The sequence below is a fragment of the Chiloscyllium plagiosum genome, unplaced genomic scaffold, assembly GCF_037043375.1.
Source record: "Chiloscyllium plagiosum isolate Xiang-an unplaced genomic scaffold, Cpla_swu_hap1 HiC_scaffold_37, whole genome shotgun sequence".
Taxonomy (NCBI): Eukaryota; Metazoa; Chordata; class Chondrichthyes; order Orectolobiformes; family Hemiscylliidae; genus Chiloscyllium; species Chiloscyllium plagiosum.
In genome coordinates, this window is record NW_028270175.1 from 49,630,875 (window position 1) to 49,650,844 (window position 19,970).

Here is a 19,970-nt window from a genome sequence, read left to right on the forward strand (position 1 = left end):
ATGGATGTTCAATCCCTGTCACTAACTGAGATTCAATCCCTGTCACTGTCTGAGGCTCAATCCCTGTCACTGACTGAGGTTCAATCCCTGTCATTGACTGAGATTCAATTTCTGTAACTGACTGAGATTCAATCCCAGTCACTGACTGCGATTCAATCCCTATCACTGACTGAGTTTCATTCCAAGTCACTGATTGAGATTCAATCCCTGGCATTGACTGAGTGTCACTCCCTGTAACTATTTGAAGCTCAATCCCTGTCTCTGAATGAGATTCAATCCCTGTCACTGACTGAAGTTCAAAACCTGTCACTGACTGAGATTCAATTTCGAAAACTGACTGAGATTCAATCCCTGTTACTGATTGAGGCTTAATCCCTGTCACTGACTGATGGTCAATCCCTGTCACTGACTGAAATACAATATGTGTCACTGACTGAGGTTCAATCCCTGTCACTGACTGAGGGTCAATCCCTGTCAGTGACTGAGGTTCAATTCCTGTCACTGACTGAGGCTCAATCCCTGTCACTGATTGAGATTCAATCCCTGTCACCGACTGATGGTCAATCCCAGGAACTATTTGAGGCTCAATCACTGTCACTGACTGTGGTTCAATCCCTGTCACTGATTGAGATTCAATCCCTGTCACTGACTGATGCTCAATCCCTGTTACTGATTGAGGTTCAATCCCTGTCACTGACGGAGGTTCAGTCCCTGTCACTGACTGAGTTTCAATCCCTGTCACTGACTGAGGGTCAATCCCTGTCACTGATTGAGATTCAATCCCTGTCACTGACAAAGGTTCAATCCCTGTTACTAACTGTGATTCAATCCCTGTCACGAACTGAGATTCAATCCCTGTCACTGACTGAGATTCAATTCCAGTCACTGGTTAAATTCAATCCCTGTCACTGAATGAGGTTCAATCCCTGTCATTAACAGAGATGCAATTCCTACCACTGACTGAGAGTCAATCCCTGGCACTGACTGAGATTAACTTCCTGTCACTGATTGAGATTCAATCCCAGTCACTGACAGAGGGTGAATCCCTGAGACTATATGAGGCTCAATCCCTGTCACTGACGGAGATTCAATCCGTGTCACGGTTTGAGGCTCAATCCCTGTCACTGACTGAGGCTCAAACCCTGTCACTGACTGAGGCTCAATCCCTGTCACTGATTGAGGCTCAATCCCTGTCACTGACTGTGGTTGAATCCCTGTCACTGACTTGGATTCAATCCCTGTCACTGACTGAGGTTAAATCCCTGTCACTGACTGAGATTCAATTTCTAAAACTAACTGAGATTCAATCCCTGTCACTGACTGCGATTCAATCCCAGTCACTGACTGAGTTTCAATCGCAGTCACTGATTGAGATTCAATCCCTGTCACTGACTGAGGCTCAATCCCTGTCACTGATTGAGGCTCAATCCCTGTCACTGATTGAGATTCAATCCCTGTCACTGACTGAGGGTCAATCCCAGGAACTATTTGAGGCTCAATCCCTGTCACTGACTGCGATTCAATCCCTGTCACTAACTGAGATTCAATCCCTGTCACTGTCTGATGGTCAATCCCAGTCACTGACTGAGATTCAATCCCTGTCACTGACTGAGGCTTAATCACTGTCACTGACTGGGCTGAATCCCTGTCACTGACTGAGGTTCAATCCCTGTCACTGACTGAGGTTCAATCCCTGTCACTGACTGAGATTCAATTTCTGTAACTGACTGAGATTCAATCCCAGTCACTGACTGCGATTCAATCCCTATCACTGACTGAGTTTCATTCCAAGTCACTTATTGAGATTCAATCCCTGGCATTGACTGAGTCTCACTCCCTGTAACTATTTGAAGCTCAATCCCTGTCACTGAATGAGATTCAATCCCTGTCATTGACTGAAGTTCAAAACCTGTCACTGACTGAGATTCAATTTCTGTAACTGACTGAGATTCAATCCCTGTTACTGATTGAGGCTTAATCCCTGTCACTGACTGATGGTCAATCCCTGTCACTGACAGAAATACAATATGTGTCACTGACTGAGGTTCAATCCCTGTCACTGATTGAGATTCAATCCCTGTCACTGACTGAGGGTCAATCCCAGGAACTATTTGAGGCTCAATCCCTGTCACTGAATGAGATTCAATCCCTGTCACTGACTGATGCTCAATCCCTGTTACTGATTGAGGTTCAATCCCTGTCACTGACTGAGGGTCAATCCCTGTCACTGACTGAGGTTCAATTCCTGTCACTGACAGAGGCTCAATCCCTGTTACTGATTGAGATTCAATCCCTGTCACTGACTGAGGCTCAATCCCAGTCACTGATTGAGATTCAATCCCTGGCAATGACTGAGGCTCAATCGCTGTAACTATTTGAGGATCAACCCCTGTCACTGAATGAGATCCAATCCCTGTCACTGACTGAAGAACAATCCCTGTCACTGACTGAGGCTCAATCCCTGTCACTGACAGTGATTCAATCCCAGTCACTGACTCAGGTTCAATCCTTGTCACTGACTGAGGTTCAATCCCAGTCACTGATTGAGATTCAATCTCTGTCACTGACTAAAGTTCCATCCCTGTCACTGACTGAGGTTCAATCCCTGTCACTGTCTGAGATTCAATCCCTGTCACTGAATGAGGTTCAATCCATGTCACTGATGGATGTTCAATCCATGTCACTAACTGAGATTCAATCCCTGTCACTGTCTGAGGGTCAATCCCAGTCACTGACTGAGATTAAATCCCTGTCACTGACTGAGGCTTAATCACTCACACTGACTGGGCTGAATCCCTGTCACTGACTGAGGTTCAATCCCTGTCATTGACTGAGATTCAATTTCTGTAACTGACTGAGATTCAATCCCAGTCACTGACTGCGATTCAATCCCTATCACTGACTGAGTTTCATTCCAAGTCACTGATTGAGATTCAATCCCTGGCATTGACTGAGTGTCACTCCCTGTAACTATTTGAAGCTCAATCCCTGTCTCTGAATGAGATTCAATCCCTGTCACTGACTGAAGTTCAAAACCTGTCACTGACTGAGATTCAATTTCTATAACTGACTGAGATTCAATCCCTGTTACTGATTGAGGCTTAATCCCTGTCACTGACTGATGGTCAATCCCTGTCACTGACTGAAATACAATATGTGTCACTGACTGAGGTTCAATCCCTGTCACTGACTGAGGGTCAATCCCTGTCACTGACTGAGGTTCAATTCCTGTCACTGACTGAGGCTCAATCCCTGTCACTGATTGAGATTCAATCCCTGTCACCGACTGATGGTCAATCCCAGGAACTATTTGAGGCTCAATCACTGTCACTGACTGTGGTTCAATCCCTGTCACTGATTGAGATTCAATCCCTGTCACTGACTGATGCTCAATCCCTGTTACTGATTGAGGTTCAATCCCTGTCACTGACGGAGGTTCAGTCCCTGTCACTGACTGAGGGTCAATCCCTGTCACTGATTGAGATTCAATCCCTGTCACTGACAAAGGTTCAATCCCTGTTACTAACTGTGATTCAATCCCTGTCACTAACTGAGATTCAATCCCTGTCAGTGACTGAGATTCAATTCCAGTCACTGGTTAAATTCAATCCCTGTCACTGAATGAGGTTCAATCCCTGTCACTAACAGAGATGCAATTCCTACAACTGACTGAGAGTCAATCCCTGGCACTGACTGAGATTAACTTCCTGTCACTGATTGAGATTCAATCCCAGTCACTGACAGAGGGTGAATCCCTGAGACTATATCAGGCTCAATCCCTGTCACTGACTGAGATTCAATCCGTGTCACGGTTTGAGGCTCAATCCCTGTCACTGACTGAGGCTCAAACCCTGTCACTGACTGAGGCTCAATCCCTGTCACTGATTGAGGCTCAATCCCTGTCACTGACTGTGGCTGAATCCCTGTCACTGACTTGGATTCAATCCCTGTCACTGACTGAGGTTAAATCCCTGTCACTGACTGAGATTCAATTTCTAAAACTGACTGAGATTCAATCCCTGTCACTGACTGCGATTCAATCCCAGTCACTGACTGAGTTTCAATCGCAGTCACTGATTGAGATTCAATCCCTGTCACTGACTGAGGCTCAATCCCTGTCACTGATTGAGATTCAATCCCTGTCACTGACTGAGGGTCAATCCCAGGAACTATTTGAGGCTCAATCCCTGTCACTGACTGCGATTCAATCCCTGTCACTAACTGAGATTCAATCCCTGTCACTGTCTGAGGGTCAATCCTAGTCACTGACTGAGATTCAATCCCTGTCACTGACTGAGGCTTAATCACTGTCACTGACTGGGCTGAATCCCTGTCACTGACTGAGGTTCAATCCCTGTCACTGACTGAGGTTCAATCCCTGTCACTGACTGAGATTCAATTTCTGAAACTGACTGAGATTCAATCCCAGTCACTGACTGCGATTCAATCCCTATCACTGACTGAGTTTCATTCCAAGTCACTTATTGAGATTCAATCCCTGGCATTGACTGAGTCTCACTCCCTGTAACTATTTGAAGCTCAATCCCTGTCACTGAATGAGATTCAATCCCTGTCACTGACTGAAGTTCAAAACCTGTCACTGACTGAGATTCAATTTCTGTAACTGACTGAGATTCAATCCCTGTTACTGATTGAGGCTTAATCCCTGTCACTGACTGATGGTCAATCCCTGTCACTGACAGAAATACAATATGTGTCACTGACTGAGGTTCAATCCCTGTCACTGACTGAGGGTCAATCCCTCTCACTGACTGAGGTTCAATTCCTGTCACTGACTGAGGCTCAATCCCTGTCACTGATTGAGATTCAATCCCTGTCACTGACTGAGGGTCAATCCCAGGAACTATTTGAGGCTCAATCCCTGTCACTGAATGAGATTCAATCCCTGTCACTGACTGAGGTTCAATTCCTGTCACTGACTGAGGCTCAATTCCTGTCACTGATTGAGATTCATTCCCTGTCAACGACTGATGGTCAATCCCAGGAACTATTTGAGGCTCAATCCCTGTCACTGACTGAGGTTCAATCCCTGTCATTGACTGAGATTCAATTTCTGTAACTGACTGAGATTCAATCCCTGTTACTGATTGAGGTTCAATCCCTGTCACTGACGGAGGTTCAGTCCCTGTCACTGACTGAGGTTCAATCCCTGTCACTGACTGAGGGTCAATCCCTGTCACTGATTGAGATTCAATCCCTGTCACTGACAAAGGTTCAATCCCTGTTACTAACTGTGATTCAATCCCTGTCACTAACTGAGATTCAATCCCTGTCACTGACTGAGATTCAATTCCAGTCACTGGTTAAATTCAATCCCTGTCACTGAATGAGGTTCAATCCCTGTCACTAACAGAGATGCAATTCCTACCACTGACTGAGAGTCAATCCCTGGCACTGACTGAGATTAACTTCCTGTCACTGATTGAGATTCAATCCCAGTCACTGACAGAGGGTGAATCCCTGAGACTATATGAGGCTCAATCCCTGTCACTGACTGAGATTCAATCCGTGTCACGGTTTGAGGCTCAATCCCTGTCACTGACTGAGGCTCAAACCCTGTCACTGACTGAGGCTCAATCCCTGTCACTGATTGAGGCTCAATCCCTGTCACTGACTGTGGCTGAATCCCTGTCACTGACTTGGAAAAATCCCTGTCACTGACTTGGATTCAATCCCAGTCACTGACTGCGATTCAATCCCAGTCACTGACTGAGTTTCAATCGCAGTCACTGATTGAGATTCAATCCCTGTCACTGACTGAGGCTCAATCCCTGTCACTGACTGAGGCTCAATCCCTGTCACTGATTGAGATTCAATCCCTGTCACTGACTGAGGGTCAATCCCAGGAACTATTTGAGGCTCAATCCCTGTCACTGACTGCGATTCAATACCAGTCACTGACTGAGGTTCAATCGCAGTCACTGATTGAGATTCAATTTCTGTAACTCATTGAGATTCAATCCCTGTCACTGACTGCGATTCAATCCCTGTCACTGACTGAGATTCAATCCCAGTCACTGACTGAGTTTCAATCGCAGTCACTGATTGAGATTCAATCCCAGTCACTGATTGAGATTCAATCCCTGGCAATGACTGAGGGTCAATCGCTGTAACTATTTGAGGATCAATCCCTGTCACTGAATGAGATCCAATCCCTGTCACTGACTGAAGAACAATCCCTGTCACTGACTGAGGTTCAATCACTGTCACTGACAGTGAATGAATCCCAGTCACTGACTCAGGTTCAATCCTTGTCACTGACTGAGGTTCAATCCCAGTCACTGACTGAGGTTCAATCTATGTCACTGTCTGAGATTCAATCCCTGTCACTGACGAAGGTTCAATCCCTGTCACTGACTGAGATTCAATTTCTGTAACTGACTGAGATTCAATCCCAGTCACTGACTGCGATTCAATCCCTATCACTGACTGAGTTTCATTCCAAGTCACTTAATCGCTGTCACTGACGGAGGTTCAATCCCTGTCACTGATGGCTGTTCAATCCCTGTCACTAACTGAGATTCAATCCCTGTCACTGTCTGAGGGTCAATCCCAGTCACTGACTGAGATTCAATCCCTGTCACTGACTGAGGCTTAATCACTGTCACTGACTGGGCTGAATCCCTGTCACTGACTGAGGTTCAATCCCTGTCACTGACTGAGGTTCAATCCCTGTCACTGACTGAGATTCAATTTCTGTAACTGACTGAGATTCAATCCCAGTCACTGACTGCGATTCAATCCCTCTCACTGACTGAGTTTCATTCCAAGTCACTTATTGAGATTCAATCCCTGGCATTGACTGAGTCTCACTCCCTGTAACTATTTGAAGCTCAATCCCTGTCACTGAATGAGATTCAATCCCAGTCACTGACTGAAGTTCAAAACCTGTCACTGACTGAGATTCAATTTCTGTAACTGACTGAGATTCAATCCCTGTTACTGATTGAGGCTTAATCCCTGTCACTGACTGATGGTCAATCCCTGTCACTGACAGAAATACAATATGTGTCACTGACTGAGGTTCAATCCCTGTCACTGACTGAGGGTCAATCCCTCTCACTGACTGAGGTTCAATTCCTGTCACTGACTGAGGCTCAATCCCTGTCACTGATTGAGATTCAATCCCTGTCACTGACTGAGGGTCAATCCCAGGAACTATTTGAGGCTCAATCCCTGTCACTGAATGAGATTCAATCCCTGTCACTGACTGAGGCTCAATCCCTGTTACTGATTGAGGTTCAATCCCTGTCACTGACTGAGGGTCAATCCCTGTCACTGACTGAGGTTCAATTCCTGTCACTGACAGAGGCTCAATCCCTGTTACTGATTGAGATTCAATCCCTGTCACTGACTGAGGCTCAATCCCAGTCACTGATTGAGATTCAATCCCTGGCAATGACTGAGGCTCAATCGCTGTAACTATTTGAGGATCAACCCCTGTCACTGAATGAGATCCAATCCCTGTCACTGACTGAAGAACAATCCCTGTCACTGACTGAGGCTCAATCCCTGTCACTGACAGTGATTCAATCCCAGTCACTGACTCAGGTTCAATCCTTGTCACTGACTGAGGTTCAATCCCAGTCACTGATTGAGATTCAATCTCTGTCACTGACTAAAGTTCCATCCCTGTCACTGACTGAGGTTCAATCCCTGTCACTGTCTGAGATTCAATCCCTGTCACTGACTGAGGTTCAATCCCTGTCACTGATGGATGTTCAATCCCTGTCACTAACTGAGATTCAATCCCTGTCACTGTCTGAGGGTCAATCCCAGTCACTGACTGAGATTAAATCCCTGTCACTGACTGAGGCTTAATCACTGTCACTGACTGGGCTGAATCCCTGTCACTGACTGAGGTTCAATCCCTGGCATTGACTGAGATTCAATTTCTGTAACTGACTGAGATTCAATCCCAGTCACTGACTGCGATTCAATCCCTATCACTGACTGAGTTTCATTCCAAGTCACTGATTGAGATTCAATCCCTGGCATTGACTGAGTGTCACTCCCTGTAACTATTTGAAGCTCAATCCCTGTCTCTGAATGAGATTCAATCCCTGTCACTGACTGAAGTTCAAAACCTGTCACTGACTGAGATTCAATTTCTGTAACTGACTGAGATTCAATCCCTGTTACTGATTGAGGCTTAATCCCTGTCACTGACTGATGGTCAATCCCTGTCACTGACTGAAATACAATATGTGTCACTGACTGAGGTTCAATCCCTGTCACTGACTGAGGGTCAATCCCTGTCACTGAATGAGGTTCAATTCCTGTCACTGACTGAGGCTCAATCTCTGTCACTGATTGAGATGCAATCCCTGTCACCGACTGATGGTCAATCCCAGGAACTATTTGAGGCTCAATCCCTGTCACTGACTGAGGTTCAATCCCTGTCATTGACTGAGATTCAATTTCTGTAACTGACTGACATTCAATCCCAGTCACTGACTGCGATTCAATCCCTATCACTGACTGAGTTTCATTCCAAGTCACTTATTGAGATTCAATCCCTGGCAATGACTGAGTCACTCTCCCTGTAACTATTTGAAGCTCAATCCCTGTCTCTGAATGAGATTCAATCCCTGTCACTGACTGAAGTTCAAAACCTGTCACTGACTGAGATTCAATTTCTGTAACTGACTGAGATTCAATCCCTGTTACTGATTGAGGCTTAATCCCTGTCACTGACTGAGGTTCAATCCCTGTCACTGATGGATGTTCAATCCCTGTCACTAACTGAGATTCAATCCCTGTCACTGTCTGAGGGTCAATCCCAGTCACTGACTGAGATTCAATCCCTGTCACTGACTGAGGCTTAATCACTGTCACTGACTGGGCTGAACCCCTGTCACTGACTGAGGTTCAATCCCTGTCACTGACTGAGGTTCAATCCCTGTCACTGACTGAGATTCAATTTCTGTAACTGACTGAGGGTCAATCCCTCACACTGACTGAGGTTCAATTCCTGTCACTGACTGAGGCTCAATCCCTGTCACTGATTGAGATTCAATCCCTGTCACTGACTGAGGGTCAATCCCAGGAACTATTTGAGGCTCAATCCCTGTCACTGAATGAGATTCAATCCCTGTCACTGATTGAGATTCAATCCCTGTCACTGACAAAGGTTCAATCCCTGTTACTAACTGTGATTCAATCCCTGTCACTAACTGAGATTCAATCCCAGTCACTGACTGAGATTCAATCCCTGTCACTGACTGAGGCTTAATCACTGTCACTGACTGGGCTGAACCCCTGTCACTGACTGAGATTAACTTCCTGTCACTGACTGAGGTTCAATCCCTGTCACTGACTGAGATTCAATTTCTGTAACTGACTGAGATTCAATCCCAGTCACTGACTGCGATTCAATCCCTATCACTGACTGAGTTTCATTCCAAGTCACTTTTTGAGATTCAATCCCTGCCATTGACTGAGTCTCACTCCCTGTAACTATTTGAAGCTCAATCCCTGTCACTGAAAGAGATTCAATCCCTGTCACTGACTGAAGTTCAAAACCTGTCACTGACTGAGATTCAATTTCTGTAACTGACTGAGATTCAATCCCTGTTACTGATTGAGGCTTAATCCCTGTCACTGACTGATGGTCAATCCCTGTCACTGACAGAAATACAATATGTGTCACTGACTGAGGTTCAATCCCTGTCACTGACTGAGGGTCAATCCCTCTCACTGACTGAGGTTCAATTCCTGTCACTGACTGAGGCTCAATCCCTGTCACTGATTGAGATTCAATCCCTGTCACTGACTGAGGGTCAATCCCAGGAACTATTTGAGGCTCAATCCCTGTCACTGAATGAGATTCAATCCCTGTCACTGACTGATGCTCAATCCCTGTTACTGATTGAGGTTCAATCCCTGTCACTGACTGAGGGTCAATCCCTGTCACTGACTGAGGTTCAATTCCTGTCACTGACAGAGGCTCAATCCCTGTTACTGATTGAGATTCAATCCCTGTCACTGACTGAGGCTCAATCCCAGTCACTGATTGAGATTCAATCCCTGGCAATGACTGAGGGTCAATCGCTGTAACTATTTGAGGATCAACCCCTGTCACTGAATGAGATCCAATCCCTGTCACTGACTGAAGAACAATCCCTGTCACTGACTGAGGCTCAATCCCTGTCACTGACTGAGGTTCAATCCTTGTCACTGACTGAGGTTCAATCCCAGTCACTAATTGAGATTCAATCTCTGTCACTGACTAAAGTTCCATCCCTGTCACTGACTGAGGTTCAATCCCTGTCACTGTCTGAGATTCAATCCCTGTCACTGACTGAGGGTCAATCCCTGTCACTGACTGAGGTTCAATTCCTGTCACTGACAGAGGCTCAATCCCTGTTACTGATTGAGATTCAATCCCTGTCACTGACTGAGGCTCAATCCCAGTCACTGATTGAGATTCAATCCCTGGCAATGACTGAGGGTCAATCGCTGTAACTATTTGAGGATCAACCCCTGTCACTGAATGAGATCCAATCCCTGTCACTGACTGAAGAACAATCCCTGTCACTGACTGAGGCTCAATCCCTGTCACTGACAGTGATTCAATCCCAGTCACTGACTAAAGTTCCATCCCTGTCACTAACTGAGGTTCAATCCCTGTCACTGTCTGAGATTCAATCCCTGTCACTGACTGAGGTTCAATCCATGTCACTGATGGATGTTCAATCCCTGTCACGAACTGAGATTCAATCCCTGTCACTGTCTGAGGGTCAATCCCAGTCACTGACTGAGATTAAATCCCTGTCACTGACTGAGGCTTAATCACTGTCACTGACTGGGCTGAATCCCTGTCACTGACTGAGGTTCAATCCCTGTCATTGACTGAGATTCAATTTCTGTAACTGACTGAGATTCAATCCCAGTCACTGACTGCGATTCAATCCCTATCACTGACTGAGTTTCATTCCAAGTCACTGATTGAGATTCAATCCCTTGGCATTGACTGAGTGTCACTCCCTGTAACTATTTGAAGCTCAATCCCTGTCTCTGAATTAGATTCAATCCCTGTCACTGACTGAAGTTCAAAACCTGTCACTGACTGAGATTCAATTTCTGTAACTGACTGAGATTCAATCCCTGTTACTGATTGAGGCTTAATCCCTGTCACTGACTGATGGTCAATCCCTGTCACTGACTGAAATACAATATGTGTCACTGACTGAGGTTCAATCCCTGTCACTGACTGAGGGTCAATCCCTGTCACTGACTGAGGTTCAATTCCTGTCACTGACTGAGGCTCAAGCCCTGTCACTGATTGAGATTCAATCCCTGTCACCGACTGATGGTCAATCCCAGGAACTATTTGAGGCTCAATCCCTGTCACTGACTGAGGTTCAATCCCTGGCATTGACTGAGATTCAATTTCTGTAACTGACTGAGATTCAATCCCAGTCACTGACTGCGATTCAATCCCTATCACTGACTGAGTTTCATTCCAAGTCACTGATTGAGATTCAATCCCTGGCATTGACTGAGTGTCACTCCCTGTAACTATTTGAAGCTCAATCCCTGTCTCTGAATGAGATTCAATCCCTGTCACTGACTGAAGTTCAAAACCTGTCACTGACTGAGATTCAATTTCTATAACTGACTGAGATTCAATCCCTGTTACTGATTGAGGCTTAATCCCTGTCACTGACTGATGGTCAATCCCTGTCACTGACTGAAATACAATATGTGTCACTGACTGAGGTTCAATCCCTGTCACTGACTGAGGGTCAATCCCTGTCACTGACTGAGGTTCAATTCCTGTCACTGACTGAGGCTCAATCCCTGTCACTGATTGAGATTCAATCCCTGTCACCGACTGATGGTCAATCCCAGGAACTATTTGAGGCTCAATCACTGTCACTGACTGTGGTTTAATCCCTGTCACTGATTGAGATTCAATCCCTGTCACTGACTGATGCTCAATCCCTGTTACTGATTGAGGTTCAATCCCTGTCACTGACGGAGGTTCAGTCCCTGTCACTGACTGAGGTTCAATCCCTGTCACTGACTGAGGGTCAATCCCTGTCACTGATTGAGATTCAATCCCTGTCACTGACAAAGGTTCAATCCCTGTTACTAACTGTGATTCAATCCCTGTCACTAACTGAGATTCAATCCCTGTCACTGACTGAGATTCAATTCCAGTCACTGGTTAAATTCAATCCCTGTCACTGAATGAGGTTCAATCCCTGTCACTAACAGAGATGCAATTCCTACCACTGACTGAGAGTCAATCCCTGGCACTGACTGAGATTAACTTCCTGTCACTGATTGAGATTCAATCCCAGTCACTGACAGCGGGTGAATCCCTGAGACTATATGAGGCTCAATCCCTGTCACTGACTGAGATTCAATCCGTGTCACGGTTTGAGGCTCAATCCCTGTCACTGACTGAGGCTCAAACCCTGTCACTGACTGAGGCTCAATCCCTGTCACTGATTGAGGCTCAATCCCTGTCACTGACTGTGGCTGAATCCCTGTCACTGACTTGGATTCAATCCCTGTCACTGACTGAGGTTAAATCCCTGTCACTGACTGAGATTCAATTTCTAAAACTAACTGAGATTCAATCCCTGTCACTGACTGCGATTCAATCCCAGTCACTGACTGAGTTTCAATCGCAGTCACTGATTGAGATTCAATCCCTGTCACTGACTGAGGCTCAATCCCTGTCACTGATTGAGATTCAATCCCTGTCACTGACTGAGGGTCAATGCCAGGAACTATTTGAGGCTCAATCCGTGTCACTGACTGCGATTCAATCCCTGTCACTAACTGAGATTCAATCCCTGTCACTGTCTGATGGTCAATCCCAGTCACTGACTGAGATTCAATCCCTGTCACTGACTGAGGCTTAATCACTGTCACTGACTGGGCTGAATCCCTGTCACTGACTGAGGTTCAATCCCTGTCACTGACTGAGGTTCAATCCCTGTCACTGACTGAGATTCAATTTCTGTAACTGACTGAGATTCAATCCCAGTCACTGACTGCGATTCAATCCCTATCACTGACTGAGTTTCATTCCAAGTCACTTATTGAGATTCAATCCCTGGCATTGACTGAGTGTCACTCCCTGTAACTATTTGAAGCTCAATCCCTGTCACTGAATGAGATTCAATCCCTGTCACTGACTGAAGTTCAAAACCTGTCACTGACTGAGATTCAATTTCTGTAACTGACTGAGATTCAATCCCTGTTACTGATTGAGGCTTAATCCCTGTCACTGACTGATGGTCAATCCCTGTCACTGACTGAAATACAATATGTGTCACTGACTGAGGTTCAATCCCTGTCACTGATTGAGATTCAATCCCTGTCACTGACTGAGGGTCAATCCCAGGAACTATTTGAGGCTCAATCCCTGTCACTGAATGAGATTCAATCCCTGTCACTGACTGATGCTCAATCCCTGTTACTGATTGAGGTTCAATCACTGTCACTGACTGAGGGTCAATCCCTGTCACTGACTGAGGTTCAATTCCTGACACTGACAGAGGCTCAATCCCTGTTACTGATTGAGATTCAATCCCTGTCACTGACTGAGGCTCAATCCCAGTCACTGATTGAGATTCAATCCCTGGCAATGACGGAGGGTCAATCGCTGTAACTATTTGAGGATCAACCCCTGTCACTGAATGAGATCCAATCCCTGTCACTGACTGAAGAACAATCCCTGTCACTGACTGAGGCTCAATCCCTGTCACTGACAGTGATTCAATCCCAGTCACTGACTCAGGTTCAATCCTTGTCACTGACTGAGGTTCAATCCCAGTCACTGATTGAGATTCAATCTCTGTCACTGACTAAAGTTCCATCCCTGTCACTGACTGAGGTTCAATCCCTGTCACTGTCTGAGATTCAATCCCTGTCACTGACTGAGGTTCAATCCATGTCACTGATGGATGTTCAATCCCTGTCACTAACTGAGATTCAATCCCTGTCACTGTCTGAGGGTCAATCCCAGTCACTGACTGAGATTAAATCCCTGTCACTGACTGAGGCTTAATCACTGTCACTGACTGGGCTGAATCCCTGTCACTGACTGAGGTTCAATCCCTGTCATTGACTGAGATTCAATTTCTGTAACTGACTGAGATTCAATCCCAGTCACTGACTGCGATTCAATCCCTATCACTGACTGAGTTTCATTCCAAGTCACTGATTGAGATTCAATCCCTGGCATTGACTGAGTGTCACTCCCTGTAACTATGTGAAGCTCAATCCCTGTCTCTGAATGAGATTCAATCCCTGTCACTGACTGAAGTTCAAAACCTGTCACTGACTGAGATTCAATTTCTGTAACTGACTGAGATTCAATCCCTGTTACTGATTGAGGCTTAATCCCTGTCACTGACTGATGGTCAATCCCTGTCACTGACTGAAATACAATATGTGTCACTGACTGAGGTTCAATCCCTGTCACTGACTGAGGGTCAATCCCTGTCACTGACTGAGGTTCAATTCCTGTCACTGACTGAGGCTCAATCCCTGTCACTGATTGAGATTCAATCCCTGTCACCGACTGATGGTCAATCCCAGGAACTATTTGAGGCTCAATCCCAGTCACTGACTGTGGTTCAATCCCTGTCATTGACTGAGATTCAATTTCTGTAACTGACTGAGATTCAATCCCAGTCACTGACTGCGATTCAATCCCTATCACTGACTGAGTTTCATTCCAAGTCACTGATTGAGATTCAATCCCTGGCATTGACTGAGTGTCACTCCCTGTAACTATTTGAAGCTCAATCCCTGTCTCTGAATGAGATTCAATCCCTGTCACTGACTGAAGTTCAAAACCTGTCACTGACTGAGATTCAATTTCTATAACTGACTGAGATTCAATCCCTGTTACTGATTGAGGCTTAATCCCTGTCACTGACTGATGGTCAATCCCTGTCACTGACTGAAATACAATATGTGTCACTGACTGAGGTTCAATCCCTGTCACTGACTGAGGTTCAATTCCTGTCACTGACTGAGGCTCAATCCCTGTCACTGATTGAGATTCAATCCCTGTCACCGACTGATGGTCAATCCCAGGAACTATTTGAGGCTCAATCACTGTCACTGACTGTGGTTCAATCCCTGTCACTGACTGAGGTTCAATCCCTGTCACTGACTGATGCTCAATCCCTGTTACTGATTGAGGTTCAATTCCTGTCACTGACTGAGGCTCAATCCCTGTCACTGATTGAGATTCAATCCCTGTCACTGACTGAGGGTCAATCCCAGGAACTATTTGAGGCTCAATCCCTGTCACTGAATGAGATTCAATCCCTGTCACTGACTGAGGCTCAATCCCTGTTACTGATTGAGGTTCAATCCCTGTCACTGACTGAGGGTCAATCCCTGTCACTGACTGAGGTTCAATTCCTGTCACTGACAGAGGCTCAATCCCTGTTACTGATTGAGATTCAATCCCTGTCACTGACTGAGGCTCAATCCCAGTCACTGATTGAGATTCAATCCCTGGCAATGACTGAGGCTCAATCGCTGTAACTATTTGAGGATCAACCCCTGTCACTGAATGAGATCCAATCCCTGTCACTGACTGAAGAACAATCCCTGTCACTGACTGAGGCTCAATCCCTGTCACTGACAGTGATTCAATCCCAGTCACTGACTCAGGTTCAATCCTTGTCACTGACTGAGGTTCAATCCCAGTCACTGATTGAGATTCAATCTCTGTCACTGACTAAAGTTCCATCCCTGTCACTGACTGAGGTTCAATCCCTGTCACTGTCTGAGATTCAATCCCTGTCACTGACTGAGGTTCAATCCCTGTCACTGATGGATGTTCAATCCCTGTCACTAACTGAGATTCAATCCCTGTCACTGTCTGAGGGTCAATCCCAGTCACTGACTGAGATTAAATCCCTGTCACTGACTGAGGCTTAATCACTGTCACTGACTGGGCTGAATCCCTGTCACTGACTGAGGTTCAATCCCTGTCATTGACTGAGATTCAATTTCTGTAACTGACTGAGATTCAATCCCAGTCACTGACTGCGATTCAATCCCTATCACTGACTGAGTTTCATTCCAAGTCACTGATTGAGATTCAATCCCTGGCATTGACTGAGTGTCACTCCCTGTAACTATTTGAAGCTCAATCCCTGTCTCTGAATGAGATTCAATCCCTGTCACTGACTGAAGTTCAAAACCTGTCACTGACTGAGATTCAATTTCTGTAACTGACTGAGATTCAATCCCTGTTACTGATTGAGGCTTAATCCCTGTCACTGACTGATGGTCAATCCCTGTCACTGACTGAAATACAATATGTGTCACTGACTGAGGTTCAATCCCTGTCACTGACTGAGGGTCAATCCCTGTCACTGAATGAGGTTCAATTCCTGTCACTGACTGAGGCTCAATCTCTGTCACTGATTGAGATGCAATCCCTGTCACCGACTGATGGTCAATCCCAGGAACTATTTGAGGCTCAATCCCTGTCACTGACTGAGGTTCAATCCCTGTCATTGACTGAGATTCAATTTCTGTAACTGACTGACATTCAATCCCAGTCACTGACTGCGATTCAATCCCTATCACTGACTGAGTTTCATTCCAAGTCACTTATTGAGATTCAATCCCTGGCAATGACTGAGTCACTCTCCCTGTAACTATTTGAAGCTCAATCCCTGTCTCTGAATGAGATTCAATCCCTGTCACTGACTGAAGTTCAAAACCTGTCACTGACTGAGATTCAATTTCTGTAACTGACTGAGATTCAATCCCTGTTACTGATTGAGGCTTAATCCCTGTCACTGACTGAGGTTCAATCCCTGTCACTGATGGATGTTCAATCCCTGTCACTAACTGAGATTCAATCCCTGTCACTGTCTGAGGGTCAATCCCAGTCACTGACTGAGATTCAATCCCTGTCACTGACTGAGGCTTAATCACTGTCACTGACTGGGCTGAACCCCTGTCACTGACTGAGGTTCAATCCCTGTCACTGACTGAGGTTCAATCCCTGTCACTGACTGAGATTCAATTTCTGTAACTGACTGAGGGTCAATCCCTCACACTGACTGAGGTTCAATTCCTGTCACTGACTGAGGCTCAATCCCTGTCACTGATTGAGATTCAATCCCTGTCACTGACTGAGGGTCAATCCCAGGAACTATTTGAGGCTCAATCCCTGTCACTGAATGAGATTCAATCCCTGTCACTGATTGAGATTCAATCCCTGTCACTGACAAAGGTTCAATCCCTGTTACTAACTGTGATTCAATCCCTGTCACTAACTGAGATTCAATCCCAGTCACTGACTGAGATTCAATCCCTGTCACTGACTGAGGCTTAATCACTGTCACTGACTGGGCTGAACCCCTGTCACTGACTGAGATTAACTTCCTGTCACTGACTGAGGTTCAATCCCTGTCACTGACTGAGATTCAATTTCTGTAACTGACTGAGATTCAATCCCAGTCACTGACTGCGATTCAATCCCTATCACTGACTGAGTTTCATTCCAAGTCACTTTTTGAGATTCAATCCCTGCCATTGACTGAGTCTCACTCCCTGTAACTATTTGAAGCTCAATCCCTGTCACTGAAAGAGATTCAATCCCTGTCACTGACTGAAGTTCAAAACCTGTCACTGACTGAGATTCAATTTCTGTAACTGACTGAGATTCAATCCCTGTTACTGATTGAGGCTTAATCCCTGTCACTGACTGATGGTCAATCCCTGTCACTGACAGAAATACAATATGTGTCACTGACTGAGGTTCAATCCCTGTCACTGACTGAGGGTCAATCCCTCTCACTGACTGAGGTTCAATTCCTGTCACTGACTGAGGCTCAATCCCTGTCACTGATTGAGATTCAATCCCTGTCACTGACTGAGGGTCAATCCCAGGAACTATTTGAGGCTCAATCCCTGTCACTGAATGAGATTCAATCCCTGTCACTGACTGATGCTCAATCCCTGTTACTGATTGAGGTTCAATCCCTGTCACTGACTGAGGGTCAATCCCTGTCACTGACTGAGGTTCAATTCCTGTCACTGACAGAGGCTCAATCCCTGTTACTGATTGAGATTCAATCCCTGTCACTGACTGAGGCTCAATCCCAGTCACTGATTGAGATTCAATCCCTGGCAATGACTGAGGGTCAATCGCTGTAACTATTTGAGGATCAACCCCTGTCACTGAATGAGATCCAATCCCTGTCACTGACTGAAGAACAATCCCTGTCACTGACTGAGGCTCAATCCCTGTCACTGACTGAGGTTCAATCCTTGTCACTGACTGAGGTTCAATCCCAGTCACTAATTGAGATTCAATCTCTGTCACTGACTAAAGTTCCATCCCTGTCACTGACTGAGGTTCAATCCCTGTCACTGTCTGAGATTCAATCCCTGTCACTGACTGAGGGTCAATCCCTGTCACTGACTGAGGTTCAATTCCTGTCACTGACAGAGGCTCAATCCCTGTTACTGATTGAGATTCAATCCCTGTCACTGACTGAGGCTCAATCCCAGTCACTGATTGAGATTCAATCCCTGGCAATGACTGAGGGTCAATCGCTGTAACTATTTGAGGATCAACCCCTGTCACTGAATGAGATCCAATCCCTGTCACTGACTGAAGAACAATCCCTGTCACTGACTGAGGCTCAATCCCTGTCACTGACAGTGATTCAATCCCAGTCACTGACTAAAGTTCCATCCCTGTCACTAACTGAGGTTCAATCCCTGTCACTGTCTGAGATTCAATCCCTGTCACTGACTGAGGTTCAATCCATGTCACTGATGGATGTTCAATCCCTGTCACGAACTGAGATTCAATCCCTGTCACTGTCTGAGGGTCAATCCCAGTCACTGACTGAGATTAAATCCCTGTCACTGACTGAGGCTTAATCACTGTCACTGACTGGGCTGAATCCCTGTCACTGACTGAGGTTCAATCCCTGTCATTGACTGAGATTCAATTTCTGTAACTGACTGAGATTCAATCCCAGTCACTGACTGCGATTCAATCCCTATCACTGACTGAGTTTCATTCCAAGTCACTGATTGAGATTCAATCCCTTGGCATTGACTGAGTGTCACTCCCTGTAACTATTTGAAGCTCAATCCCTGTCTCTGAATTAGATTCAATCCCTGTCACTGACTGAAGTTCAAAACCTGTCACTGACTGAGATTCAATTTCTGTAACTGACTGAGATTCAATCCCTGTTACTGATTGAGGCTTAATCCCTGTCACTGACTGATGGTCAATCCCTGTCACTGACTGAAATACAATATGTGTCACTGACTGAGGTTCAATCCCTGTCACTGACTGAGGGTCAATCCCTGTCACTGACTGAGGTTCAATTCCTGTCACTGACTGAGGCTCAAGCCCTGTCACTGATTGAGATTCAATCCCTGTCACCGACTGATGGTCAATCCCAGGAACTATTTGAGGCTCAATCCCTGTCACTGACTGAGGTTCAATCCCTGGCATTGACTGAGATTCAATTTCTGTAACTGACTGAGATTCAATCCCAGTCACTGACTGCGATTCAATCCCTATCACTGACTGAGTTTCATTCCAAGTCACTGATTGAGATTCAATCCCTGGCATTGACTGAGTGTCACTCCCTGTAACTATTTGAAGCTCAATCCCTGTCTCTGAATGAGATTCAATCCCTGTCACTGACTGAAGTTCAAAACCTGTCACTGACTGAGATTCAATTTCTATAACTGACTGAGATTCAATCCCTGTTACTGATTGAGGCTTAATCCCTGTCACTGACTGATGGTCAATCCCTGTCACTGACTGAAATACAATATGTGTCACTGACTGAGGTTCAATCCCTGTCACTGACTGAGGGTCAATCCCTGTCACTGACTGAGGTTCAATTCCTGTCACTGACTGAGGCTCAATCCCTGTCACTGATTGAGATTCAATCCCTGTCACCGACTGA